Source organism: Podarcis liolepis, assembly GCF_965112155.1.
Source record: "Podarcis liolepis genome assembly, chromosome: 11".
NCBI lineage: Eukaryota > Metazoa > Chordata > Lepidosauria > Squamata > Lacertidae > Podarcis > Podarcis liolepis.
Genome location: NC_139565.1, coordinates 19,901,324 through 19,926,926, shown reverse-complemented (window position 1 = coordinate 19,926,926; position 25,603 = coordinate 19,901,324). Strand labels below are relative to the sequence as shown.

The window sequence follows — 25,603 nt, the reverse complement described above, 5'->3', positions numbered from 1 at the left end:
TCTATCAGTTACGGTATATTTTATCTGCACAACCAGAATGAATTTCAGGAACCAAAATGCTTTTTTCTGTGCAGCCTGAGCAGGAGCAGTGAACCATGTTATATTTAACGGTTGTAGCTTCTTTTCACTTACCGCTCCCCATGGCCATGCTCACAGTTGTAAACAATATTCTTACGTTACAAAGAATGGTCCGTGCCACCATTAAGAAAAAGAGATAGGAGCAGGCTAATATGTACTGTATGTAGACTATCCCTGGATTAAATGACTTTGATTTTTTAAGTTCTCAAACTTCTTAACCTAGCTCAAGATTGTCATCTGAACTAGCTATATGTTTAATGGATAATCACAGTCAGTCCATCATTTGTTTTTTTTAAGATATTTATTAATATTTTCAAAAGATTACAAAGTAAAAAGAAAAAAGAAAAATACAAAATAAAAATAGTTAAAAACAATTCAGTCTTTCCATCACATATTTTTCATCTGCTTATTTCCCGGACCTCCTCACGCCTCCCTTTTCTGTATTCCAGCTCAAATTGTTAGTTCAGCAAATCCCTCCCCTCTTCATTCATCTTAGTCTTCAAATTTAAAATATTGTAACATTAAATTTTTACCTATTAATGGCCATTTTCTCATATTCCCTTATAACATTACAGCTAGAAACCACTTAGTTTCTATCCAACATCATTCTAACATTCATTAATTTTACAATATTTCTGTAAATAGTCTTTAAACTTTTTCCAATCTTCTTCCACCGACTCTTCTCCCTGGTCACAGTCGGTCCATCATTTGAAAAATAAGACTTTAGAGCTGTCTTGCCCCAAAATGGCAACTAAACATTCCTTCTTGGCAACTGTAACCTTGGTTTAAGGAGCCATTTGGCACCTACCGTATTTTTCACTCTTTAAGACGCACCAGACCACAAGACGCACCTAGTTTTTGGAGGAGGAAAACAAGAAAAAATATATTCTGAATCTCAGAAGCCAAAACAGCAAGAGGGATCGCTGCGCAGTGAAAGTAGCGATCCCTCTTGTTGTTCTGGCTTCTGGGATAGCTGTGCAGCCTGCATTCGCCCCATAAGACGCACACACATTTCCCCTTACTTTTTAGGAGGGAAAAAGTGAGTTTTATAGAGCAAAAAATACGGTAGCTTTTATATCTGAGTTTCTAACACTGGTGCAGGACCCTGCCTCCATTTGTCTTTTTACAGACTGATGATGAGTGCCTTCCTGAGAGATGCATAGACAGAAAGAATTTTATTTATTTCTTATTAGAGGCAGACATTAGCAGTACGGCTAGGTGATATCTGGTTTTCAACATTGTGATATATCACCAGCTGAACATTGCAATATACTGATATATCACAGTGTCTGAAATCAGGATGGACCTATGTATAGGCATTAATGGGATGCGGGTGGTGCTGTGGGTTAAACCACACAGCCTAGGACTTGCCGATCAGAAGGTCGGTGGTTCAAATCCCCACAATGGGGTGAGCTCCTGTTGCTCGGTCCCTGCTCCTGCCAACCTAGCAGTTTGAAAGCATGTCAAAGTGCAAGTAAATAAATAGGTAGCACTCCGGTGGGAAGGTAAACAGCGTTTCCGTGCGTTACTCTGGTTTGCCAGAAGTGGCTTAGTCATGCTGGTCACATACGCCAGCTCCCTCGGCCAATAAAGCGAGATGATCGCCGCAATCCCAGAGTCGGCCATGACTGGACCTAATGGTCAGGGGTCCCTTTACCTTTATGCAGAGGCATTGGCTGGCGTCACGTTTTTTCCTGCATTGTGATATTTCCTGTGATTTGCTGCTCCCTACAGGAAGCAGGGGAGAGCTGAGCTGGCAGAGTTAACAGGGTCTGCAGCAATTGAGAGAAGCTGAAATCAGATGCAGCCACCTAGACCCATGAGACCAAAAACTATGGATGGGGACTAGGGGTGGGCGATATATCAATATTTTGTCTTTTATTGGTATGAACTTCAGACCACGATAAAGGTTTCATCCCCACCCCATAATATATCAAGATTGCACTGCCCAGCTGGCCTTGAAGACCCGGCAGGCTGGAAGCAGCACTTTACTGCAAAGTAAATGGTCATTTCCTGCCTGCCCTATCTGCAAGGCATAAAGCCCTGCCGCCTCTCAGCTGGCGTTGCAGAGTAAAGGGCTTTACTTTTCAGTAAAAGCTGCTGGTGCAGGCCCTGTGCCTCTTGCTAGAGACAGACCTAGCATAACAATAAGCTTCCCTGCCAAGGCAGGGAGATTCCGATCAGCAAAGATACGATATCAGGCTAAGCACGATATCAGGGTCTCTACTCTGCCTAGCAAGAGACGCAGTGTGTGCCTTAAAGCCCGTGGATCTTATTGGCAGAAAAAGAAACTTTATTTGCTGATTGGAATCTTCGTTCTAGGTGATTCTGATCAGCAAACCAAGTTTCTTCTTCATGATAAGATCAATGTGGCTTGGCTCCTGCTTATGTTCAGGCAGGGAAGCAACAATTTACTTTTGCAGTAAAGGGCTTTATGCATTTGGAAATGAAGGTGCATTTGGAAATGATGCTGATGACTGAGCTGCTTGCTGTCAGTTCAAATTTTAATTGCTGGTTTTAGATATATTGTGATGTATTTTAAATATTGTTTTTAACCGGTTTGTTTTTATTATTTTTTATTCTGTGACTGATGCTTTTAAATGTTGTAAGCTGCCTTGAATTCCGACTCAGCAGGATATAAATATATTACATAATAAATAAATAAAACAGTATCAGAGGCAGTGGGGTGGAATCCATGTACATTATTTTGAGTTTCTTGGAGGATTAACACTATACAGATCTAGTAAGTAACACATAATTTTACATCTCTTTTTTATTGGTGTGGCTCAATATTAAGAACACATATTTTTCAATGTGTTCTTTTAAAAACACAAAATATATAAGAAAAATACCTACACTAAATTATAGAGTGGTAGTGAGTAGACCTACATAGATGCAGAGCTACATACACGCGAGAATGAATTTAAATGGGAACAAATGTAAGGTTATAGACTTAGGCAGGAAAAACCAGCTGCACAAATATAAGATGGGGGACACCTGGTTTGCCAGTAGTACATGTGAAAAGGATCTAGGGGTCTTAGTAGACCACAGGTTTAACATGAACCAACAGTGTGGTGCAGCAGCAGGAAAGCTATTCTGGGCTGCATCAACAGAAATATAGTGTCATAAACCCTGCTCAATTCTGCCTTGGTCAGACCATACCTGGAATACTGTGTCAAGTTCTGGGTGCCACAATTTAAGAAGGATATTATCAAGCTGGAATGTGTGCAGAGGAGGACAGCCAAGATGATCATGGGTCAGGAAACCCAGACTTATGAGCAACAGTTGAGGGAGCTGGGTATGTTTAGCCTGGAAAAGAGGAGACTGAGAGGAGACGTGATAGCTGTTATGTACTGAAGTTCTCACCCTGGGCCAGCAGGAGAATACTGTAGATAGTTCAGGTCTACATATGCAAATAAAGGATTGAAAGTGACGTTCAGAGATTGGACAGTTACAGAAAATGGTTACTGTTGCATTCCAGTGGAGCTCTATATAAGCAGGCTGGCTGAACCCTTCAGTTCAGATCTGTTCAGGCCTGTGAATAAACAAGAGCTGTTTGAAGAATCGCTGTGTCGTCTGATATGTTCACCCACAACTTAACAATAGCCACCTTCAAATATATGATGGGGTGTCACATGGAAGATGGAGGCTCCGGAGGGTGCAGGACCTGAATGAATGCCTTCAGGTAACAAGAAAGGAGATTCTGACTTAACAACAGGAAGAACATTCTGACAGTTAAGAGCTGTTCAACAGTTGAAAGGACTCCCTTGGTCGGTGGTACACTCTCCTTCCTTGGAGGTTTTTAAGCAGAGGTTGGATGGCCATCTGTAACCAAGTTTTCTGGTGCCAAGTTGGCACCTAGATTGTCTACTTGACTTCTAACACCAATCTACACCAGTTCCCAATTTTTTACAGGGCCAAGTTCAAGGTGTTACTGTGAGTATATAAAGCCCTTAACAGAACAGTAATATATTCTCCAGAAATCTTTAATGGTTTGGTTAAGCATGCTACCACTGAGTAAATTTTCATTTAATTATATGCATCAAATTTAGATTCCATCCCCCCCCCCAGTATTTTCCCAGATTATTATAAGCTCCAACCTTATTTCAGACATTGTGATATAGCAAGATATCATAATGTTTAGCTGGTGATATATCGTGATATTGAAAACAAGATATTGCCTATCGCCAATGGGGACCTCAGCACACATGCAAGTCCCATTCCATTGTTAAACTTTTATGTGTTTAGCAGAGATAAGGCAGGGTTCCCAGTTATAAGAAGACTTATAAGCACTCTCAGATGAACGTTCTTAAGACATCCTAATGAGAAGCCTCCATGTCTGGAGACATCGCTGCCTAGTGTATACTTGCGAGCCCTTCTCTCCTTCATATTTTTTTTAGCTCTAGTGTGTTCAGACAAGTGCCTGAAATGCTCTTCAAAAGAAGCACAGGAAGAAGAGTTTCAGTCATCAAAGTGGTGAAGTACCTATAAGTATCTTTTGTTTCTACAGGGTATTCCTTTGGAGCAAACTTAGCAACTCAGTAGCAAAACTAGAGAATGGCATAGGAATACAGTACTGTTTTCATTGTGTCGCTGTCAAAAAACAAAGGCTGTATGTGTGTGGTGCTTCTTTTTTTTCAACTGCTAATAATGTTTTTAATGATACATTTCAGTGACTTTGGGGGATGAGGTGGATGGGATAGTAATTCTTGGGATACAGATGGAGAGCCAGGCAAGTCACTGAAGGTTCTAGACAAGGTCATCATCTTCCAACTATGGGGGGGGGGGGATGCATTGATTAGTTTCCTTTTGTTACTTTTATTGTTTTCCTCCACTTCTGCAACCCATAGCAATTTAACCACTTATACCTGTATGCCATTGCTATCTGTCTCTGTCTGTCAGTGGTAACTCATACTTTATCATCAAACATCAATGTCGTGCTCATGCATAGAGTATAACAGAGATGGATTGATCCATTTTGGATGACAAATTGTGACTAGCGTGTAATCAAGGGGTGATAATAGTGGGTCAGAATATGTCGACAATGCTGATAATGAGTCTCAGGTTGTCAGCCTGCGAATATATAAAGCATGCTCTTAAAGCCAATGCAAACTATAAATTAGGTTTTAAGGTGACTCTTTAAACACAAATGTGAATGCTTTTGCCAAAACAGTGACCTATTTCAAAACTTTGTGGGCTGTTTCCTTGCTTCTTTCTAAAGCTAGGATATGCTTACATTGTCTATTGTTAATTATAAAAGTGCTGTATCAACACATGACCGTTTACATTTATTCAGTTTAAAAAGAAAATTCTATTGTGGGAATTCAGCTTGTTTCCTGCCGCTGTTGGCACTAAATAAGTAGGTGGAGGACTTTTTTTTTGTTTCCTACACAATTACATGAGTTTTGTTTGTTTGTTTATTTTTAAAGAAGCTAAAACAACTTGGCCAAAGGGAAGCTAACTTTGAATAACATTCCCTGCATTGATTGGAAGTTTTTTTTTTTAAGTTGCACAATATTTCACTTTGCAAATGATCTAATTTCCCCTTAATGATGGCTTTAGAAGTAGAGAATGGTCTGCAGCAATGCTAATAATGTTTGACCAAGAAACATACCAGGAGGTGTTTAATGGAAGAGTTGATGTCATGTTCTGCGGATTGAATAGCATCACCCCTGTTTGTGGCAAAGATACCCCTGTCTCCTGTGCTAATCTTTGGCTAGACTATCAGTGATTAGAATAAGGACCAATGTCCTCCAAATGTTTAGCCCAGGAGTGGCTCACCTAGTGTGGTAGGACTACAGCAGTGGCCTTCCAGCAATGGAAGTGGCTGCCACTTTCCAGGAAGCTTAGTGATGAGACAGTGGTAAGGTCAGGCCTTTACACATGCACCAGCAGAGCCAGTCTGGTGCTTCTAGCAGTTCACTCACACAGCCTCCACCCTGCATTGACTCCAGTGCCAGAAGACTATTGCTGAAGCTCCACCCCATTGGTCAATCCATTCCTGGGTTAGCCTGTGATTGACAGAAGCACCCCCAGGCCTACGGTTGGTGACTTTTGTAGGGCTATCTGATGATATTAGACTGGTTATGTGTCCTGCTTTACACAGAACAGAGGATTATAAGGTATCTGAAGGGCTATTGGGGGATGCTCGTTTATTTTAAGGGTTGTCTGGTCAAAGTCCCATTTAAAGATCAAGGAAGAGTAGAGGTCTTGAAGTTGCCCATGAAGACTTTAGCAACCTGGACAACAGACCAATCAGGCTGACAAGCCACCTGGTCACCGTCTTCCTAACTGTGGTGAGATGTGTTGCATTGCTATTTAAGTTAGAACAATAATTTCTAAACTTGCATCTGTACATATAAATTAGCGTGTGCAGATTTTATCACCCTTGTCTTCATTCCCCCTCTTGTTTTGAATGATGCATTTCCTCTTTTCTAGTGATCTGTAAGGGGCCACCCTAGATTGCTACTGACTCAGCCAGGTAGCCAAGTGAATTAATCTGCCTTAGGCTTGCAGGGGTGGTGTGTCTCGTTTCGTTGCTTGAGGTGAAATGGGAAATGCAGCGCTTCCTAACCTGGCCTCACTGCCGCACCAGCTCCCGGGCCGTAACTCTTGCGTCACCTCTGCCAGCAGAGAAGTGGCTCCAGCATAGACACCAATTTAAGGCCATATTCAGATCTCATGAGATCTCTTGGGCTACCTAAGACCTCAACAGGATCTTCCCAGAAATTGGCGTTGATGTCCACGCCACTTCTCCACCACCAGCGGAGGCGGTGAGGGGTCCACAAGGGCACTGACACAGGGGCTGAGGTGGCTCCTTCACCGCTATTCATGGGTGTACGGTTCCTGTTAGGCAGCACCGTGAGTGGGAATAGAAAACAGCAGGAATCGGTGCAGCAGAAAGACTTGCTAAACTATTTGCCATAGCAAAATGTCTCGGGGCAGCACAGTTCATATCTGAGCAGGGACTTCAATCTGGGTGTTACTTGTTCAAATACAAACTTCCTTTGCTCAGACCCACCAATCCACACTGGTTCTAGTTAGACATGGCCTGAGCTAATGCAGCCATGGTCCTTGCATAAGGCTTTCGGAAATAGATACAGATTTTATTCCATAGTGTTGTTTGGTACTTTTATCCCAGCTGTCTGCAATGATCTGACATTGCATTTGCTAAATACAAGGATCACTTCAATGGAAAAGAGCTGAGTCATTTCTACCAAGTTCTAATGTGAGAAATGGAAACTTTGTAATGAATTGCACAAAAAGTAATTTTGCCAGTAATGCAAAAGTACAGTCATATCTTCGAAGTCATACCGAATCTCTTCTGGAAGTCCGTTCGACTTCCAAAATGTTTGGAAACCAAGGCGTGGCTTCCAATTGGCTGCAGGAAGCTCCTACAGCCAATCAGAACCCGCAGAACCTGCATCAGACGTTCGGGTTCCAAAGAACATTTGCAAACTGGAACACTCACTTCCAGGTTTGTGGTGTTCGGAAACAAAAACATTTGACTTGCAAGGCATTTGACATCCGAGCTATATTCCTGTTCTGTGGTGCCTCTGTGGTGTTTATATATAAAAAAATAAGATGTATGTAATTTTCCCAATAGCTGTAAGAACCTCATTCTAAGAAATACACAATATTGCTGTTCGGTATCAGAAATTTATTCTGGCTACATACTATCTCTGAAAGAATTTCTGTCTCAGAGGACTTATACGACAGTTCATTTCTCAGTGTTTGATGCTGTGTACAGGCTGTACTACAAACCGGCCTTTTGTAAATTGCTAATAGCAAGGCCACATCATAGATGAGGCACAATGTCTGAGATCAGCTTTTTATGGCGGAATTAAATGTTTAGGAATAGGTGTTGTAGGCATAGAGAATGTGTCTCTAGAAACAGATGCTGAATAATTCACAGAGGCTTCAGAATTTTTGTGGGATATTGCTAATAATTGTTCAGTAACTTTCTGCCCCTATGTAAACAAAAAATACATTAAGATGGCATAGTGAAATATGCTGTTAATTATTTCACAGGACATATGCAAACCCTGTGGGTTGCTTGTTGACTTAAAATAAGACTTCTTTGTTTGTTCATTGTCAGTAGTATTGCAACTTCTCTTCCCAGAACAGCATAGACTCGAAAGTTACTGTACACTGATCTCAGTATCATTGTGAAGAGTTTATATTCAAATATAATGTTTTTAAAGAATGAAAAGCGTAGGGTAGATGCTAGAGATTAATGATGATTACATTCAGAAAAATTATATGAACGATACAAATAGTATGTTGGAAATTGCTCACTCATGTCTAGGATGGCTGGCCCCTGACCAGTTTCTTAAGGGTTCAAACCTCATGAAAGATGAGATTTAAGTAGGTCTTATACTGTGAAGGTGACTTTGATCAGTGGAAGGTGGTCATGGTAGCAAGAAGATGATTTATATGTTCATTTATATATTTAAAACTGCTAAATATTTGCAGTTTTAGTTAACATTAAGAACCCGTAGAGATACGTAGAGAGCCAGTGTGGTGTAGTGGTTAAGAGTGGTAGACTTGTAATCTGGTGAACTGGGTTTGATTCCCTGCTCCTCCACATGCAGCTGCTGGGTGACCTTGGGCCAGTCACACTTCTTTGAAGTCTCTCAGCCCCACTCACCTCACAGAGTGTTTGTTGTGGGGGAGGAAGGGAAAGGAGAATGTTAGCTGCTTTGAGACTCCTTCCGGTAGTGATAAAGCGTGATATCAAATCCAAACTCTTCTTCTTCTTCTTCTACTTATGACATTCTTGCCATCTAAATTTATTCCTTAATTACCTGGTCTACTTTCCAGAGAGACACCAAGGTGTTAGTGATCTCCCATTGATCCATTGTTAATTTCTGGCTGTGGATCAGAGAGATGCTCCTGTACAATCTGCTATAGTTTTCAATTTGTATTTATGCACACTGACGCCCACTGCTCAAATGTGCATTAATGATATCATATCACAGCAAGTATTCTGACACAATTCCATGATTGCATCATTGGCGGATTTTGGGCTTTCACATTTCAGCGATGCCTTTTGCAGTGCCAAGAATTGGCGTCCCCTGCCTTTTGCTTTCTGTTCTAAGTCATTGTTGCACTGTCCCCTGCGACACCCTCTTGACTTCACCCAGTGCGGGTGAACCAGTTGCGGTCCCCTAATTATACCTCTGACTGCATGCGTTTTACACTTGTGCAAATTGCACACGCTCCACTTCTGAAATTGGTTTTAGAAATTCTCCAAGTTAAACTGGAACACGGAATGTTGGTTACAGCAAACACACAAAATAATAATAGAATGGGGAAATGCATTCATCAATAAAACCAATGCATCCCCCATACTTCCTCTGAATTGGCAGAATCAAAGTTCCAATCCAGATTCAGTGTGGCTCAAGCTTAAGTATAGCTAACACAAAATTTCGCAGAACATGATCCAAATTGATCTATGACACAGAGGATGCTCTGGAAGTATTTTAGTAGACTATTAGAGTTCAGTAGTCTTTAATATTTCATTTATAAAAAAGCAGTATCTCTCCTGCATCTAAGACTGAAGAGAGTCAAATAAGAACTTATTTTTACCAGAGGTCTGAAACCTCTCTGTTTCTCACAGACTGAAATAACTCTTTTGCTTTCTGGAAATGTGGTTTTATGTGTCTTCAAACCAATTCAGCTGCGTTTAGCAGCTATTTAGTCATAGATGCAGATGCAAGTGATAAGCCAATCTTGTGACTTAAATAAAAGTGATATAAATAAGGAAAACATTGCATACTACAATGTACAACAAGATCTGTGTAGCATTTAATATGAAATACAATGGGTTGGGATGATGATGAAGATGATAATTTTTAAAAAATTGTATACCACCCTTCATTTGAAAATCACAGGGTGGTTTACAACAGAAGATGAAAACAATGTCAGTGTACAAGGAGTTGGATCTAGACTTCCATTTTCCATTAGTGGAAAGGCTCCTTCAGTTCACAGAAGGCTTTGAGTCCTGTTGGTGGAGGAGAAAGTACCTTCTGTTGATCCACACTGCAGCTCCCAGCTCCACTTCTCATACTGTTCTGGAGGGTCCCCTCCACTTCCCTTCTTGGTTCCCCCTTTGCCTGTGGAAACATCCCCTGAACCCAACTCTTCTTGGGTATGCTTCCACTGCTGGATCAATGCCAGGCTCTTAATTTCTGAAACATTCTTGTATATTTACTAATTTATACTTATAAATACAGTTACTTATTTATATAAATATATTGTTACTTATTTATTTCAGAATAAAATTGGCTATCATGGTTATCAGTCAAATAAGCAAACAGTTTCTCCACTTGAGATTTTCTATACTTTGGCAGTACAAATGGATTCTTCCTTGAAATGTGTGTGAATTTCTTTTGAAGTGAATTTTGGGTGGTTGAGTTTTCAGGAGATCTTGTGTACCTGTGAATGGCTGCTGGATTGAGTTGATACTGTAGCCTGCTCATTCATTACCCTTTCACCAAAGGTGACCCTTAATAGTGCGTCTTCCCAGTGATTCCAAAATTTTTTGTACACTGTAGGTTTGGCAAGTCACCAAAAGTGAATTACAAAACCAATGTTGGCAAGAAAAGCTCTTGTTCTGTGGTACAGTCAAGCTGGGATTCTTGGTTGACCTGAGAGGTTGTGATAAAGGTCAAAAACGAGACCTACTAACCATAATTACTTCAGCCTTGAGTAGATACAACTACAAGCAGTTTTCTTGCATCTATGACAAGACCACAACCGGGCACTCATTTAAAGGCAGTGAAACTAAAGGATAGTGAAACTAAAGTATTAAGATTATAACCATAATAAAACTAACCTATAATTTTAGTGCTTGATAGTTATAGATATAACTGGCTTGATAGTTTGTACAGTGGTACCTTGGTTCTCAAACTTAATACGTTCTGGAAGTCCATTCCAAAACCAAAGCATTCCAAAACCAAGGCACGCTATCCCATAGAAAGTAATGCAAAATGTTTTAATCCGTTCCAGACTTTTAAAAACAACCCCTAAAAGAGCAATTTGACACAAATTTTACTATCTAACAAGACCATTAATCCATAAAATGAAAGAAATAAACAATGTACTGCAGCCACACAATCAATCAATCAGTAGCTGAACTGGGTTCCACACAGTCACAAAAACAACAAAAAAGAGCCGTAAAAACACAAACACAGAATAAATAGCAAAAGCAGACAGACCTCAGCATAACACTCAAAATGAAACTGTGGCACTCAAAATGGAAGTGTAGCACTCAAATCATCAGCGTAACACTCAAAATGGAAGTGTGGTACTCAAATCATAAGTGTGACACTCAAAATGCAGCACGTTTGGCTTCTGAAAACAGTTTGCAAACCGGAACACTTACTTCCAGGTTTGCAGTGTTTGGGTTCCAAGTTGTTTGAGTACCAAGGCATTTGAGAACTAAGGTACCAGTGTACTTGGTTTCTGACAACTGCCCGAGCATATATGATAATGGATTATTAATTATAGACCATTTTAGGTAGGCTCATGTCACTTCTGTTGTGAGGAAATTCTCCTTTGCAATTATGGACAGTACTGCTAGGCTCTAACAATAGGGTAAGATTGCTTGACTGGGGACTTTCATACATTGCTCATACTGTAGTCATTAAGTCAAGGTTGGGGAAGCATTTGCAACCTGAGGACCAGATGTGAACCTGGCCAGCCTTCCAGGAACTGCATTCCTGGGGGTGGTAGGATAAAACCAGCCAGACAACCAACCAAAGAGAATAATGGATGGGTTGAAGCACTTGAAGTCTGGACATGACCCAGCTGTTTTGCCCATTGGTAGCTAAATGCCTATTTGTAATGATGTTGCCAGAAAGGGCACAGAGATGGAGAGTAGGGGTATCTTACTGGTAATATACCTACGTGAAACATTGAATACTTGAAGCTTTCAGAAATATGGGCCATAATTCCAGAGTGATTCTCAATCTCTAATCACTGTATGGCTAATTATCTCTGGTAGGGGAGTAAGACAAGAGTTTTGTTGGAGCTGCCATGAGGATGGTAAGAGCTGGGCATGTGGTGAACACTTCAAGGAGTGTTGAAAGTAGAGATTTAGATAACCAATGAAGAATCGAAGTTGGGGCTACAGACTAGATCCTAGTGAGTATGAGATAAAGTTGATGAACGATGATATATGGCCAAGCCAAGCATCTTCATCATCATCATCAGTATGCACTGCTTACTAATCGATATAATGGTCAAGGGTGGAAGCATTCCAGAGAGTGGGTGCAACTCTGATCATGAGCCATGTTGATGGGGATGGATGAGAGTCCAACAATAGCTGGAGTGCCACAGGTTCCCCACCAGCAGTGACTGGTAATTGATTGATTTATTATCCATTTAAAAATACATAATTCCTATCCATTCCATATTTGCTATACTGTGAAGCTATTTCTTTGCTTCTGTCAAAAGAATACTAAATATAGATTTATTTACTTATAGTCAAAACACCATTCCCCTTAGAATGAAAGCGCTTTCTAAGGTCTATATTTTGGGTCAGTCAATATTTGTTCAACACAGCTAATATTTGGTTTCCATGAGATGGCAAACTGGAGAATTGTAGGCACGTTTGTATGTAGAAGCAACCTCATTTTTCTTGAAATAAGCCAACACATTGAAGTGAATAGACTTCAGAATCTAAATTTGGGAAGCTTTGGGTCAAATCCAGTTTTTGTCACTAAGATTATAGAAATGGGGCAATTAAGATGCTACAGGAACCACATTGGATACTGGAAATACTTTGTAAAGTTAATACCAAGTTAGAAACTTATGGACTGAGGCCAGCAGTTACAAGTCAATTTAAAAATGGGGAAGGCATGATTCTAAGCATGCTTCATGTTTACTTGTAATTGCTGGGGACAATGTTCTACTTCACCACCCTTTGCACAGATGTGTGTTTCTGTTTCCCCATGATTCATCCATGAAAACAACACGAAACAACTGTATACTGGTATAACACCCCAAATATCACCACTTTTTCTCCCGTGATTTTCCAAGTTAAGGGGGCTGCAGGTTGATTTCCCCCCCTCTAGAATCAAAAAAGATGGAAAATGGACACTAAAAATTCACTATATTCCATTTGTTTTCTGGTAGTGGCTTTTTCATAATGTGAAAGCACAAATGTAATGTGAAAATTAACAGGGAAGTGTCAGGGAAATGGAATATGCTGTCATGTGAATGCAACTAGAGAAGGCAAATGACTTGGCCAAGTTGTGGTTGAATAAAAGGGGCTATGGCATGGGTATTACCGCTCAGACCTAAAAAAGAATAAGAATGACTGTGTAGCAAAGGAGGATGGCCTTTGAGTCCTCTACATAGTGCTTCTTCCCTGGACATTCCACTTTCCTGATTTTAACTTCTTGCAGAAATCAGACTTCTATGTTCCATTTCAATATCACTGTTACAATGAGATGTGAGCCAGCACGCTGTGAAATGTTTTTACTAAGGAATTTTGATCAGAGAATTTGCAGAAAGCCAGTCAGAGCTCTAGGACCATGTTCTAAACAACCATCTCGGCTTACAGAAACTGTGATATTTCCAAAGTAACAGCAACGTGGATTTATAGCCAAAGAAATTAGTTACAAACTGTGCACCATAATAATGTCTCAAGGCTATCTCTCTATGCTTGTGTCTGCATAGGACAGTGATATAAATTAAGCACTGATCAGTAAACAATACCTTTGGGCTGCATTTGTATTTCTTGGTTAAAACTCAGCATGCAAATAAAGCACAATAAATTCAGAAGCTAACATTCTGAGCACCCCGTCGTCATTGCTGTTTTGCCTTGCTGGTGACGGAAGAAACTGGGGTCCAGGGATGGGAAATACAGGGAACGTCCTTGAATACACACATTTGTATGCATGCGCCTCTACCAACCATATTTAGCCAGTTGAGTAACAAAGGCTACATTTCTCTATGCATTTACTAAGGGGCAATCCCCATTGGATACAATGGTACTAACTTTGGAGTAAATATCCATAGGATTACTATGTAAATGCTTCAACAGATGCTGTTAGACTCAACTGTGGGGTAGACATTACCATTAAATCATTTTATAAATGTCTGCAAACTACAGTCGTACCTTGGAAGTCGAATGGAATCCATTCCGGAAGTCTGTTCGACTTCCAAAATGTTTGGAAACCAATGCGTGGCTTCTGATTGGCTGCAGGAAGCTCCAACCAATTGGAAGCCGCAGAAGCCCCATCGGACATTCCGGTTCCAAAGAACGTTCACAAACTGGAATACTCACTTCTGGGTTTGTGGCGTTTGGGAGCCAAAACGTCCGAGTACCAAGGCATTCGGGATCCAAAGTACAACTGTATATAGAAAGAACACAGCATGCAGTGGTAAGCTTCACACATTTTGTTAGTTATCATTCTTATTTTGGATCAGTGCTAAAGGATAAATCAGTGTGGAACCTGATGACCTCTGGATGTTGAATGGTTGTAACTCCTGCCAATAATAATAATAATAATAATAATAATAATAATAATAATAATAATAATAATAATAATATTTATACCCCACCCTTCCTGGTTTAAAAACCGGGCTCAGGGCGGCTAACAACAAATATAAAACATTGACTAAAATGCGACAAAACTAGCATAAAATAGCATAAAATACAACATAAAATCAGTATCAATATCAATAAAATTAAAAAATTCAGGGGTCATTTTTTTCGGGGGGGGGGGAATGGCCACTGGTATACTGGCTGATGAGATTTGGAGCCCAACAACATCTGGAGAACCACAGGTTCTTCATCCCGTAAAAAAGAGAAGAGAAATTTTCTGTCCAGCATTCCTTAATTAAGCTGCAGAAATTTTTATCACTAATTTATTCACACTAGGTCAAACAGCAAACTATGTATGTGGAGCAGTACCAGATTTGCAGCAGCAAGGTTTCTTAAAAATGTGAATTTAACCGGTTGAGCATTTTTAGTGAACTTCTTCATTACACTTTTCAGTAACTGTCAACAAAATCAACAGCAACAAAATGTCAAAACAACTGAAATTACCCATGAGATTACCCTCCACCTTCCTAGGATGTTTTCAGTACAGTTCTCAAGCTGCGAAAACACTGGCTCTTTGCTTTAGGCAAAGCCACTGTGATAGTGGCAGGAATGTTGAGTTTCGACATGTGCATCCCAGGTAACTTTAAAATCCCTGTTCAGCCATAAAGTTCTTGGAGTCATATTCTCTCTGCATAGCCTATCATACAGGGTTGCTATAAGGATAAAAAAATTGAATGCAAGCTGCTTGAGTACTTGTAGGTTGGGCAGTATAAATGTCGAATAAACTATTTTCACAAGGAAATTAACAGTAGAATGTAGATCTGCAGTGTAAATGGATGAAATACATTCCATACTTTTTCATTATCTTGCTATTGATGAAAAACAATTCTTGCATATAAATAGGGGAAGGGAAGTTGGTGATACTTTATGCACTGCAACATTTTCAGTTCAAGGGAAATTTATTTACGGTAGATAACCCTGAAAATCAACGTCTATTACTGTATATTTTTAATGATGATGATGATGATGATAATCCCACCAACCACACATGGTTGATTTAGTATACTTTGGGGGTCAACATCTGAACAGAAGCTCATTCAAAGGTTGATTTACAGAGCATACAACTAATTCAGAAAGCAAATGTAAATTTAAGAAGGACCATTGCTTTCAGCAGTGATGAATACTAAGTAACACTATTTCAAGAAGCAATCAAGGTCCCTAACCAATTTTTCTATCTTGGTTTTGTTTTCCCTCTATAGAAAATTTCTGGTTAAGTTTTCTGAGATATCCCCTATCATCCATGTGTAAAATGAACAATCATTTAGAAGTAAAATAGGAGCTAATACCACATTGCTGGTGTTCAAAAGGATTCTGACTGCAATGTGCAAAGGATTCCTTGTAATTGGTTTTTCTTCTGCAATACATAATGACATAAATCAGACTTTAGAGTTTATTTCTGAAACTAAAACCCATGAAGTAATATGGAAATAATATCTGCTTGCCTGATGGAATGATCTCCCCTGTTCTTCCCCTGCACATTTTTCTGAGGGTTCCTCTGATCTAAGAGAAGGAATTTAGGGGAAGTGCAATGAGAGGAGCAGGAGGGAAGCCCTGGTGCTACCAAGATTCCATGTGCTGGCTTCTACTAGTTACATCTGGCCTGGAATGTGTCAGAAGAAAATGTATTTTAAATGTATTTTGAAACAAAATACTGAGGAATTCTAAAATACAAATTCAAGGCACAATATAGCACCATAAAGAACACAAAGATAATGGAACACCCAGAGGAAATGTGAGTTGCAAGGGTTTCAAAGAAGCAGCTTATTGCAATATATGTATGGAATAATGATCTGTGGCTAGAGATGTACTGTATTTTTCGCTCTATAAGACGCACCAGACCACAAGACGCACCTAGTTTTTGGAGAAGGAAAACAAGAAAAAAATATCCTGAATCTCAGAAGCCAGAACAGCAAGAGGGATCGCTGCGCAGTGAAAGCAGCAATCCCTCTTGCTGTTCTGGCTTCTGGGATAGCTGCGCAGCCTGCATTCGCTCCATAAGACGCACACACATTTCCCCTTACTTTTTAGGAGGGAAAAAGTGAGTCATAGAGCAAAAAATACGGTATTTTTTGTTCTGCCCTGTGTTCACCACATGCAGCGCTGTTTCCATTCCATTGCAGTTCGTCTTCCACCAAGGAGGATCTTCACTTCCCGCTGCAGCAAAATTGCATAAATTAAGTTGCCATCACATTATTCCACCCCATTTATTTCAATGCAGGGAAAATACAATGCAAATTAGCAAAGGAAGATGTAATCAATTATGCATTGTTTGCAGACACCAAGAGTGCATAAGGATTGTATTTGCTGGATTGTGTTATGTTTTGGACAATGGACGAATAAGCAAACATTGGCAATTTCCTCCCATTGCCATTTTCATCAGAATTCTTCAATATCCCTCACTGTAGCATAGGCTCGGCTCTATAAAAAAATTGCCCTGACAATCCACAGAGCTGAGGATGCAATCTGGGCAAAGTGCTTGTCAGACCCGTGGAAGAGATGTGAGCATATGCTTAATTTCCCCCTTGAAATGAATAAAACTGACAAGCGTTTAACTTTGCCTGGGTTGTACCCTAAATTACTAATGACTACATTTGGTTTTAATGTGGAGGGCTTGTATAAGAGATATTTGCCAGTATGATGTAATGGTCAGATTAGCACTAGGGAACGGGAACTTCAGGCACACAGTCGCGAAGCTGATTGAATGACCTTGAGCTATTCTCTCTCAGCCTAGCCTACCCCAAAGGGTTGGTGTATAGACGAAACACATGAGGGGACAGAGTCATAGATGCCGCTTTGAGTTCTTTAGAGGAAAAGTGACCTATAAATGTAAAAAAGAAATACACTGTGCACATCTAAGGGGTTTTCCTTCTATTGGAATTCTGAGCTCAGATGATGGCACTTTTCGTATGTTTTTTTGTCATTAATAAGACTTTCTATAATCTGTTCTAGCTGGTGGCGTTATTGTATTTCACTCTTCATGAATATTTCTGTCAAATACCAATTGAATTTTGTCATCTTATCTTTTGTAATTAATTGCCTTGGCTGCTGTTATGGATTCTTTGCTCTTATCCATTTCAAAGCTAATAGTTCACTTCAAGTTTGACCTGCCAATGTAAGCTCTCATTTTGTTGTAATCTTGCCTTTTCCCTTTGCTCTGATAGCTGTCTTGACATTCAGGGACGTATGGAGTGGCAGCAGGAGAGCTCGGTCCCCAGAGAGACGAGGCAGAATATGATTAACTTTACATTTTATTCCTAGGATATTAATTCAGGCTTCTCAGGTAGAACATTTTTTTAATGTTAAAGTCATTTGCCTAGGAAGTTTTGCTAGAAGTTTTCCAGGAGGAAGGAACACAGCTGCCTTCAAGCATGCAAGAGCTGCCCTTGCATGTTTTCAAATTGCTGCGGCAAACTTCATTGGGAGTGCAGTCTGAAAGCACAGCCTCCTTTTTGTGAGCTACTTCTATGTTCACAGTTGAGAGATTTCCCCCTGTTGTTTTCTTGTCTCCTGCCTGATGTTGTTTAACTCCTAGTTACAGCCTTGTTAAAGGTGTTTAACTGTGATGCTTTTACAAGGATCTTTTTAGTTCTTGGTACCATTTCAAGAATGATTTAAAGTCTCGCCTTCTTTTTGGTTTCCTCTCCCTCTAGCAATTGTTTGGGTTGTGTTCAGTATAGCACTAAAGCTTAGTCTCCATCAGCGCAGCAGACATTTGAAACCAAGCTCACCACAACAGAGATTAAAGCAAAACATTTTAACAGGATGTTTACATCACGGGCATGGCAGAGGAGGAGGTGCAGTGGTGGAGACTGCCTCCCTATCCTGACCCTTCCAGGGAGAAGGAAGACAGTATAAATTGACAATAGTGGTTTGTGGAAGGTCAGAGGCAGATGAGGGGGGAAGTTGGGAAATAATGGGAGAGGAGGAACAGGCAGAGCAGGATCAGCAACTGGCTGACACATTGTTGCTAGAAAGCATTCCAGACCCACCATCTCCCAGAACCCGGTGAGCCTTAAAAGTAGGAGAGCAAAGAGCTCAAAGACAGGGGGCACTTAGTGGCACCCATAGAGGAGGTGATGATGGTGACGAATGAGGAAGTGGGAGAGAAAGGTGTGTGTGGAGATCCACTTGGGACAATGCCCTTATCCAAGAGGTTGAGCTCTCTCTGTAAAGTTTGAAATAAAAAAGGAGTGTAAGAACCTTTTCTTGTCTTTATACTTTCCTGGGCTACCAGCCGGGAGCCTCTGGCAACACCCTGACTATTTAAAATCTAGCAAAGAAGAAGCAATGCTTTCTGGGCCGAGTTCCAAAAGGATGGGGGCACCCCCCCCCAAAAAAAGGCACAAGGTTTATTGCGCCCACAAGTCTATTAAAGCTTGCAAGCAGGTCTTCAGATGCTGGTCTTAAGGTTCAGGTGGGTTCATAGTGGTGCAGGTGGTCCTTCTATCAGCTTGGTCCCAAATCATGCAGGGCTTTAAAGGTCACCACCAGCACTTTCAGTTGAGCTCAGGATTTATATGACGGAGTCAAGGAATGAATAGGCAGCTGATGCAGTTAGTACTGTACCGGTGTTACAAACTGTGAAGGTCTGGCATGCACAGGTGTAACAGCAACTGCATTTCTGCATTAGCTGAAGTTTCCAAACAAAAACAGCTCCATGTATGGTGCATTGCAGTAGTCTAGCCGGGGTATGACCAGGGCATGTGTCACTGAAGCAAGGTGGAAAACTCTATGCACACTTTCCAGGGTTTGTTCCCAGTGACTCCTGTTTTATACTGAACTCTGAGATGTACGGTACACAGGGACCACATCCTCTTAACTCATCTTGATTTTGTGCTAATTGTGAGTTTTCTCCTTGAGTAAGGGAGCTCTACTAGAACAAAATGTTTGCAAATTCCCTTTAAGAATATTTTAAATTCATAAATATGACACTGTTCATTTGTGAAGCACAGCTCTTGCATATTAATTTTTTCACATCTGCACATTGCTGTTGAGTTAGACGTTTAATTTATATTTAGTTCCTGTAAAATGGTTTTCTCCATGAGAGAAAGTAATTAGTTTTGAGTGCCATAATAGTTGGAGGGAATTTCCAAAGAATTATGAACAGTTTCTGTGGTGGAGATAGAAGTATGGACCGGATATTCCTAGGAACAGGAATACGCTAATGAATGAAAGTGTAAACCAATTAAAATGTAAGTTTCCTTATGTGATCAGCACCATGCATAAGGTGTATAATCAAATGAAATGCATTAGAACTGAAGCAATGCACACTTCAGTAAAATTATTTCTGTGGTGACTCTTGGTTTCAGGCTGATCTATCATATCCCCCCCTAGTTGCCCAACACATTCTCATTGAGGTTAGATTAAAATATATCTAAATGATTGAGCTACATTAAATTATAATCCATAGCTATGTGGCAGCTTTCCTTGTAGTACCCTTTGGCTTAGTGATATTCCTGTTCTTTTGAAATTGACTTTACAATGTTACATCGAGATCTCATTACTGCTTTTGTGAATGATAAATATTTCTTAGGTGTAGCTGAGCTTTCTCTAGGATGCATATCATAGTTGCATTAATAGGAACATGCATTTTACTGTAGTTGTCAGTGTAACTCTGATAGGATTCATGTGGAATTAGCCTTTAGGACTGCAACCAAAGAGTCATTTCTTGCAAGAATGCAAGTAGAATTGAAGAGGCCATTTTCTCTCTCTCTCTGTGTGTGTGTGTGTGTGTGCCCGCACACACTGACCATGGCTTGGATCCAAACTTCGCATCCTTTGGTGGGAACATCCTAACAGTCAGCTAGTGTAGATCCACTTAGTTGACACTCCCTCTGGCCAATGGAAAGGAGGCTGCTTTGCCAATTCCCCCTCCCTCTGCAGCCCCTTGCAACCTCACAAAGTCTGCTGAGAGCATTAGGCAGCCCTCCAGAATAGTGTGGGATGGGAACTGTGGGCTACAGGGGAGAATTGCAAAAGCTGTCACTTGTGGGTTCTCCCTGCCCTTGCGGCTAGAAGAAGCCCTTCCATTCATAGATGTCAAAGTCTGGATTCAACTCAGTATTTGACTGGTCGGTTGTCCAGTTCACCCACCCTTCTCTGGAAATTGCAGAACCACAGGCTCATCCATCTTGTACTGCCTGATGTATTCCACTAGTACTTCCAAAATAAGCAGCAAGACAGCAAGTAGCTCCAGTTCAGCTCTTTAAACTAACTGCTGGCAGAATAACCTGCGCTGAAACTTCCAAGACAGCAATGAAGCCATTAATGTGGTTGAACTTCCTACTACGAAATGAGATTTTGTTTATACAAATGGGATCCCTGTGCAGTGTTTCTGAATTGCCCAAAGCATTATGGACAAGTTATTATATTGCTTTTCCCATGGTGCTCCAGTTTAATTAGCCATTTTCCTCGCCGTGTCAACAATCTCTCTCACACATCAGGCTCTCAAGAGGCTCAGTATTTCTCGCCTGTTGCCACTCTGAAATTTAAAGTATCTTTCATCCTATTTGGCCACAAATACAAGCAGGCTGTTAATCTTTTAGCAGCCCTTTGCATAGAACTATCATGCTGTCTTAGGAGCCAAAGGTAGAATGGAATAGAATTAGGTAGTGATAATAACTAGATGCTTTTTGTTGGTCACCTGAGAAAGTCTCTGACTAGTCTCTGCTTCACTAGTTGCAGGAATACTTTGTATTTGATATGCTAATTCTAGAGAGTCTGGTGTAATCGCCAAAGCTGCTTGTATAGCATTAGAAAGCAAGAAAATTATCTGTAATAACCTGCATTCTCTGTCCTTTGAAGAATAGAATTGCATCACTTTGAAGCTTGGTGAATTAGTGAGCAATGCAGCATGCCTGCTTTCAACACATGGTAATGTAAATCATTTTGAAGCACTCTGTGGATTATTATTATGTTCCTACTTACCTATATGAATGCGGAGTGTGTGTTGCACTATGTTGTAATATGAAAAATTGTAATGTCCCTTTCATGTTACCAGCATAGTTATTTGGTTCTGTTATAGCAATGGGCTGAATAAACTGTTAATGCAGATGTCTTGGGTGCTAGAGTTATCAGCAAATTGACATGTTCAGATCTTTCTACATGCAACTAGTTCTGGGCAACAAAGGAAAAGCTCCATGAAAAGAACATTAATTTCCTTCCCTTGCTGTTGTTTAGTCGTTTAGTCATGTCTGACTCTTCGTGACCCCATGGGCCAGAGCGTGCCAGGCACTCCTGTCTTCCACTGCCTCCCGCAGTTTGGTCAAACTCATGCTGGTAGCTTCAACAACACTGTCCAACCATCTCGTCCTCTGTCGTCCCCTTCTCCTTGTGTCCTCCATCTTTCCTAACATCAGGGTCTTTTCCAGGGAGTCTTCTCTTCTCATGGTGCATCCTAAAGAAGCGAATTTCACTGTTGCTTATGCTGAAGCTCACCGGGTTGTACCTGCCATAGAAACATTGCTGCAAAGTGCCTTTAAAATAGCATTTTAAAATATATACTACCGGCCTTTTACTTCCAGAGACAGTGTTGGATAAATGGTAGTAACAAAAACAATAAAGAGAAAAGAGGTAGGGGGAAATTCACATTTAAATTTAGTTAAGCAAGGGATGAGGGTTGTTTTATTCACAGTATTAATTGAGACTTAGCTGGAATTAGGGGCAGAGAAGCACAGATGGAACTGAGGTGATCTGACAAGCTAAGTGTCTGAGTCAATGGATAATGGGCTATAACTTAGAATTTCATTAAATAACACTCTCCCAGGTGCTTTTTAAAATAGCTTCTGGACTCTTCACCTGACCCATATTTCTTTTTTGGTGGCAGTCCATTGTCTATTGACCTTGAAGTGAACAATGCATTCCCCTTGTTATTAGCTCCATCTTCTCTGATAGTAGTGTCTCAGATAAAATGAGAAATTAATAGCTTTCCTTGTGGGGAGGGAAGGGTTGAATAATCAGTTGATATTCTCTCTAGTTCTGAGGAGTGTGTCCATTATGAGTTGCATTCAACAAACTTGTGCCATTTCTTCACGGACCTCCAACTGCACAATATGGCCCAAAATCTGTTCTGCAGGGTCTTCCAAACCTTCCAAAGCAAAATGGGGAGACAGGGAAAGGTATAAGAAATCCTCTTGTGCAGGTGGAAGTCTCTGCCCTAATGGGATAACTTCACTGGATACATATGGTATAGTTTACTCCTTTAAAAAAAAAGGTAAAGGACCCTTGATAGTTAAGTCCAGTCGCAGATGACTCTGGGGTTGCGGAGCTCATCTTGCTTTACAGGCTGAGGGAGCCGGCATTTGTCCGCAGACACGTGGCCAACATGACTAAGCCGCTTCTGGCGAAACCAGAGCAGCACACGAAAACACTGTTTACCTTCCTGCTGGAGCAGTACCTATTTATCTACAGTGGTACCTCGAGTAACAAACACCTCAGGTTACAAATGCTTCAGGTTACAAACTCCGTTAACCTGGAAGAGTTACCTCGAGTTGAGAACTTTGCCCCAGGATGAGAACAGAAATCGTGTACTAGCGGCACAGCAGCAGCAAGAGGCCCCATTAGCAAAAGCACGCCTCTAGTTAAGAACATTTTCAGGTTAAGAACGGACCTCAGGAACGAATTAAGTTTGTAACTAGAGGTACCACTGTACTTGCATTTTTGGTGTGCATTTGAACTGCTAGGTTGGCGGGAGCTGGGACAGAGCAATGGGAGCTCAACCTGTTGCAGGGATTCAAACCGCCGACCTTCTGATCGGCAAGCCCAAGAGGCTCAGTGGTTTAGACCACAGCGCCATCCGCATCCCTAGTATACTCCTAAGGACAGTACTATTCTAAGAATTCTAACAATTAGTTTTTGCACCCCTATCCCCCACCCTTGGAATTGCACGGTTGTTTTTTGTTTTCTATACACAGCTATCTAGAGAGCATTTGTGGCTTTAAAGGCAGTGCCCTGTAGATATGAAGAAATCTTTTAAAGTATTTTCCCCCTGAAGTTCTTTGATGTTAGCTGATGTAAGTATCACTCTTTTCTTTCATACTGGCCTATTCATTATTCACATAGTAAATATTTGATTTTCCCTAGCTGAGCTTTTCCATCTGTATACGTTGAAAATCTCTACACTTTTTTTTTAAAAAAACCCTCTACATGAATAATAATTACATGAACTCAGGTAAAAAGCTCAGCTTTTTTATTGTCCAAGGAAAAAGATGTCTATTGAATAATGTTCTGAAAAAATCCTATAGTTCTGACTTGTTTGAAAGCCACTTATACTTGGTTAATTCTCTTCCATTTTTGGACTAGGAAGGTATAATCTAACATTCAGTTATATGTTACTCAAACTTTTTAGTCCACTGTTGCATGGTAGACTGAATATTAGACTTCTGTGCCTAATATTTTGAGATGAAGTTTGAAAGTGAGTTAAAAATGTGTTTGAGTATATTTGTGTGCTGTATCATGTTTGTGTCAGACCATTTAAGTACAGTTTTTATCATGATGTAACTTTTGAAAGTGGAAAATGCCTCTCTTATGGGTTTGTTTTTATCGCTTAAATACTATACGGAAACATTTGCTCCTTTGCTCAGTGTAAGTGAAGTCCATGGTCAAACTGTAACTACTTGTATCCAAAGCATATTATATATCAAACAAGCAAATTAAAAATAGTTTATTTCCAACCTCTCCAAACTCCAGCAAAATCAAACAAACAGATAAATAAGAACATACCCTCGCAATGCTGACACAAAAGCTCTGCACGTACACTAAGCAAAAGAATGAAAAATCACTACCCTGTTCTTTCTCCCCCCCTCCCTACAACCTCATAATGTCTATGACAGCAGCGTCTCACACCAAATGTAACTGACATGTAGTAAAGACCCAATCAACTCCGGTTGACAGCCCTTGAAACGCGACTGTCTTAGTCACTGGCAGAATCCGTCAGTGGGCGGGACCTAAATTTGCGCCAACATAGGAGTTGTTTGACTCCAAGTCTCCGCCTAGATTCCCTGCATGGAAGCCTTCTGCGCGGCGTGGGCGTGCCAAGCGGAGGTCCTGTGCTCTCTCCGCTGATTTCACTGGAAGAGTCTCTGAGCCTCCCCTCCGCCTTGCTCTCGGCTTCCCCTTTCTCCCTGGTGTCCCCTGGATTTCTTTCCCCCGTGGGAACCCCCTCTCTCTCCTTGCTAGTTCCCTCCCCTGCATCACTGGAGCGACTTTCCTCTCCTCTTCCTTCTGATGGCAGTTCCCTGACAGCTGCCCATCTGGCTGAGTTTCCCCAGCCACTCTGGGCGGCTCCCAACAGATTAAAAACAGAATAAAAAAATCAAACATTAAAAACTTCCCTAAACAGGGCCGACTTCAGATGTCTTCTAAAAGTCAGATAGTTGTTTATTTCCTTGACATCTGATGGGAGGGCATTCCACAGGACGGGCGCCACCACCAAGAAGGCCCTCTGCCTGGTTCCCTGTAACATCGCATCTCGCAGTGAAGGAACCACAACAAAAACCACAAAAATCTTTCAGTTAAACAACTGTATATAAAAAAAGCTTATTTCCTTAGTTTGTCCTCAGATTCTAGCAAAGAAATCGTTGCTTTTGCCTCGGTCACTTTTTTTTTAGTCTGGAGAAACCAAATCAAAAGCATACTGGCTGCAGTCTTGTGAAAAGGGCAAGAAAAGAAAAGGGCTCAGGAGGGCTAAGGAAAGCTCAAGATGGCCCACCTCCCCACTTGTCCTGCAGGCACATGCCACATCACCTGCAATGCCCCCTGTTACATATTGAAGTTCTCACCCTGGGCCAGCAAGGGGATACTGTAGTTAGTTCAGGTCCACATATGCAAATAAGGGCTCAAAAGTGACGTTCAGTGATTTCGCTCGGTGTTTCAGCTCAGTGATTCAGCTCCGCTCAGAGGGTGGCT

At 40.8% G+C, this 25,603-nt stretch overlaps 1 protein-coding gene across 5 annotated transcripts in view; it reads left to right on the top strand.

The window, feature by feature from the left end:
- PRR16 (proline rich 16) overlaps positions 1–25,603 on the top strand; it is a 151,355-nt gene that overhangs the window by 83,765 nt on the left and 41,987 nt on the right. Inside the window, exon 1 of one of the 5 annotated variants that reach the window (XM_083464631.1) lies at positions 3,887–4,014. The exons of the other annotated variants lie outside the window; for them this stretch is intronic. The gene's annotated coding sequence lies outside the window, so the exon portion shown is untranslated. Of the gene's footprint in view, positions 1–3,886; positions 4,015–25,603 lie in introns of those variants that run through there. 5 annotated transcript variants of the gene reach the window in all.